This window comes from Sorghum bicolor, chromosome 3 (genome assembly GCF_000003195.3).
Source record: "Sorghum bicolor cultivar BTx623 chromosome 3, Sorghum_bicolor_NCBIv3, whole genome shotgun sequence".
Classification (NCBI taxonomy): domain Eukaryota; kingdom Viridiplantae; phylum Streptophyta; class Magnoliopsida; order Poales; family Poaceae; genus Sorghum; species Sorghum bicolor.
The window spans coordinates 31,109,350-31,114,354 of record NC_012872.2 but is presented as its reverse complement, the minus strand read 5'-3'; the positions used below and the strand labels follow the sequence as shown (position 1 = coordinate 31,114,354).

The window sequence follows — 5,005 nt, the reverse complement described above, 5'->3', positions numbered from 1 at the left end:
CGTCTCAGTAAGGTTATTATTAGTCTTACTGTTAGCAATGCCGAATGAGTGCTCTGTCAGTACGGTTAACGAACAAAGAAAAATGGTAATGCCAGTTTTTTGAATCATGTGCCTCATGAATCAAAAGGATTTCCATGGTCAAATGTATGCTTCCGATTAGGTGTTTATTGATTGAATGACATTGAGCAATTGGTTGAATTAAAAGGCCTTTTGAAGGGCTCGGATTACTCATGGTGTTACCTATTGATTGAATCCATGATCTTGAATTAAAAAACCTTGTTAAGGGACTCGGATTACTCATGTACTGACCTATTCATTGAATCCATGATTTTGGCACAAAAAAATCTCGTTACTACTAATTGTTTGCTGATTGTTTTGGACTCTGTTTGTCTCTTTCACTAATCTGACTAATTAGTGACTAACAATTAGTGATCTTCTCTATTTTGAAGAAGAAATGTCAAGTGCCTTTGCTTCAATTCCTGTTTAAAATAAACCAGATGTTTCGTCAATTGGAGTTTTGCAAGAAACCTTCGCTCCTGAAAATGGTTCATTATCTGCCAGCTGTTATCTTTAGTGATTATGGATCATTATCTGCCTTTGCTTATAGATTTTAACAGTTTTGCAATAAGACTTCTCTGCTGACAATGGATGCACAAGCAATTTATTGTTAGTTCCAAAGTTGTGATAACTAGCTGTCTCAGCATGGGTGTTATAGATATACCTAAACTCGAACCAATTAAGATAGCTGAGCTGAAGAAGTGTGCTAGCTGCTTGACATTACAATCTTTATAGATTTAGTATCTTGTTTGACTTTTTATGTTTGATTAAAGCACTGCTTGACACTCCACCTGCAGCATCATTTTCCTCTCTCTCTCTCTCTCTCTCTCTCTCTCTCTCTCTCTCTCTCTCATTTTTTAGACTTATGAGTTCAGGGTTTCAAAGTTTTAAGCAATGGGGTTCATAGTTCTAGCAATGTACAAGTTCAAGCTTAAAAAATTTAGGTAGACTGATACAAATATTTGAGGAAAAAATATAGTGAACCATGTTGAGCTGTTTATCTCGTGGTAATCTTGCAACTTGACATTTTAATTTTCACTGTAAATCTCTTATCCAGTTTTCAGTTAAAACAATACAATATGTGCAATCTGATTTTTTCAGTACTCATACATGAATATTAGCATGTTATCCAAGAAAAGAGGATTGTTTGAAGCTATATTAACTAGCACAAAATTGCTAAGTTCATTTAACAGAGAAGAGTAATGTTAATTTCATGAACTTCGCAGCTCTCTGTGATTGCGTTAATTTCATAAACTTGGTTTTTTGGATTAAATGTCACTTTATATCGGTATTTAATTTTATAGTATTGTTATCTTATTGTGCGATCCATATCCTTTAAGTATAAAAGTTTAGCTGTTCCATATCCGTTAAGTATAAAAGTTTAGCTGATCCGTATGTTTTGTTTCTCAGTTTAATCTATAAAAATGAGTTGCCAGAAGCAGTTGTTTGGGGAAGAGAGGAATTGTGAAGGCGTTGTGCCTGAATCGTCAGCATCGTGGAGAGCGCAGACGACTGAATTGGCTGTGGGACAAAGCCACGATGGGGCGCCAGCAGCTAATTCAGAAGCTGGAACCTCATGCAGAGCAGACCGTAGCGAGGATGTTGTCGCTGGCATTTCAGAAACCAAAACATCATCGAGCAGATGCAGGTTCTCACAAATGGCAACAGTTACAGCAGACGAGATCGCTACGCCAGATGCCGAAAAGAAGTACACCCATGTGAGTGCCTTGTTTGTGACATTTATATAAGGCAATGCGTTGGTACGAGTATTCATAAAATTTCACGAACTTCAGATATATGGGTAATACATGTGTGAAGTCTTATGACATGCAATAAATATTGAATTAGATCATTCCCATCTTCACAACATTGTTAATTAGAAGGAAAAAAGGCAGCCGATGCAGTTGTTATTTTACATCTACAAGAAACAAACCATGGATGAATCATTAAGCCTGTTGAGCTAAAGAAAACAGGGACACAAACCCAATTAACCACTACCCTTGCATATCTGCACAGTGCAAGAATAGGACTGCATTCATTTCAACAATGCCAGATAAATATAAAGCCACTGCTATTTACTTTCAATTGAACTGTCGTGCCTGCTTATTCACAAAGGTGGTAAATTCAGCACAGTATTATGGGGATTCTATTAAAACGATACCATTTAGGTCTTTTTAGTTGTAGATATGTTCGTGCAGCAGCTTTGGTTAAAAAACAGATCAGCATTCTGCTTTGTCTGAGATAAAAATTCATGCAAATTAGCATTGCCTCTTGGTAATCTCTATGGAAAACGAATATGTAATGCACTATGACGTGTGCAGAAAGAAGACATTGATCCTGCTCTCATCCCAAGGCCTGGAATGTCATTCAGAAACCGAGAAGAGGCCAGGAAATTCTATAGTATCTATGCCGAGGAGGTTGGATTTGGTTTGTGCTATGGAAACAACAAACCATACTCATATATTATACATTGCAACAATGAGGGGAATAATACTTACTTTAAAAAAAAAGAAGAGCTGCGTGTTAGGGACAATACCTCCAAGAAGACACACTGCATGTCCAAGATGAAGCTAAAAAGGATTTATGATGAAAACAAGGAAGAAATAGCAGTGGTCATTGAGTATGTGGATCTAATGCATAACCATCCATGTTTTAAAAAGAAACAAGAAACAATAAACTTGAGCGAACACAAGGAAAAGGATCCAGTATTTCTTGAGTTTGTTGATGACCTACAAGCAGCAGATGTACCGCATCATAGTATACAAAACATTGTTAGAGACATGCATGGTGGAGGGGAGCACGTTCCGATAACAAAGCGTGACCTAGAGAACAGGTCAGTGTGGAGCAACTCTTATTCCATTAAATAAATAGGATCTGTTAAGTACAAACATGTAACAGTAACAAATTTTGGAGGAAGGCAGCTAATGTGAGGGCAGAACATGCCAATGACATTGCGAAGCTTCTAGAATTCTTTGAAGACTGCAAGGCTCAGAATCCACAATTTCGTTGGTACGTCAAGATCGATAAAGAAGGGGCAATTCATAGCTTATTCTGGAGTCATGCTAGCATGCAGGCTGAATATATTGATTTTGGAGATGTCATGACATTTGACAACACACACAAGACAAATATTTATGACAAGCCACTAGCTATGTTTGTGGGTGCAAACCATCACCTACAGAACACCTATTTTGGGTGTGCGCTGTCGCAGAGGGACCTCATACCTAAATGGGCAATAATGAAATTAAGTGAGACAAAAGCAAGAAGAACACATGAAAATGTCGCTAATTTTTTTCAAACAAAAATTGTACTGACCGCTGTTGTGTGCTCTCGAATACAAGCACTTTTGGATTGTCAGACATTTTATCCACTAGCTCCAACCGGATTCTAAAGTCAATGATTCAAAATGTATTTAGAATACTACATTCATAGGCTGTACAACTTAAATTTACAGGCTCACTCCACAAAAAAATGTTGTTGCAGATGCTAAAATTTTATAAATGTATTAAAAAATTAACATAATGGGAATATGAAAGAAAGAACCTTTTAGTTGACGAAGCAGGACCTTCTCCGGCGTGAGCATCATCTACAAATTAAGAATAAATAGAATTACTTTATTAAACTATAATCACGCCATAAGTAAAAGCATACATGTATGATCCAATCAAAAAAAATTCAAGGAACGGACATTAAAGCGAGATATAGGAATAAGGAGTTGAAGGAACCTGAGGGGGCGGGCGGGTCCATCCCAAATGATGCAAGAGGACTGAGGGGCCGGGCACCACCACGGAGAGAGGACTTTGGAGCTTCTCCCTGTTTCGATGAGCTCACTGTCCGAATTAACTAAGAATTTGGTGTTTCTGCCCCTACTCCAAAGCTCAATCGTGATTGTACCCTATCTTTATAAACTATAAGAGATTTTACCGTGGTCATTGTCAAAGGAAGCCCAAGTGAACATGCTGCAACAGCTGATAAAAGTGTGTCCAATAAATTTAGAAAAGATGGCATCATCATAGTTCATGGAGTTTGCATCATGGACTAAAACAACCACACCCTAGAGATAATAAAAATGAAAAAAAGAAGGGAAATACATGAAAGAGAAAAGGGAACACTAATTTTAATGATTGCGACATTTGTGATTCTAGAAACATCTTTAATGTCAAAAGCAATTCAAGACGCTAGTACAATAAACTTCTCATTTATATGAAATCATATTATAGGCTTGTAATCTAATTGTGGCACACCGCCATTGAAGTGAAGCAGATTAGGATGAGTTTAGGATTCATCAGCGACCACTACAGTATGAGTTTAGAAATAAAAATGTGTTGATATTTAAGAGAAAAACATCGCATGAAGAATAATGTATATTGCAATATAGCTTCCCGTCTGAGATTACATCCAGACAAACATTATTTATAAGCTGAGAGTTCACGTGAAAGCAAATTATCATATAAATTTTTCATGATATAACATTTGATTATTGCATTGCGTAGCTGGTTAGGTCTTACCAACAAACATTTTAGCTCTTTTGAGATGAAAAATACTGATATATTTCTGAAACTAAGAAGATTTAGTTCAGTTGTAGGAAACTGTGGTTAAGAAAAATAATTTATATTTGTTCACCAGAAACTTGATCTAACCAGCACAAGACGCAATACCTATTGGCTATTGCACATAATGACACACCACACTGATTAGGAAATATTTCAAATGTTTAAATGTGTCTTCTACCAATAATAATTACTAGGAATCAAATGCACTTAGGTGAGTGTCTCCTTAGGTGTGATTGATTACGACCACTTCAGCAAGCTCATAAATACATAAGACCGCAAATACAGTGACAAGATCAAAATAGTCTCCTTAGTCTATTTCTATGCCTGTCATCATAGATCTGAAAAATGCCATATTGTTGCTAAATCTATGTCAAACCAAATAAAGAAACACGTGG

At 36.6% G+C, this 5,005-nt stretch overlaps 1 long non-coding RNA gene across 1 annotated transcript; it reads right to left on the bottom strand.

Moving 5' to 3' along the window:
• On the bottom strand, window positions 2,978-4,446 carry LOC110433284. Its single transcript, XR_002450659.1, has 4 exons — window positions 3,783-4,446; window positions 3,601-3,643; window positions 3,373-3,444; window positions 2,978-3,281 (listed from the first exon to the last, which is right to left on the bottom strand). It is a non-coding gene; the product is annotated as an uncharacterized LOC110433284 (long non-coding RNA).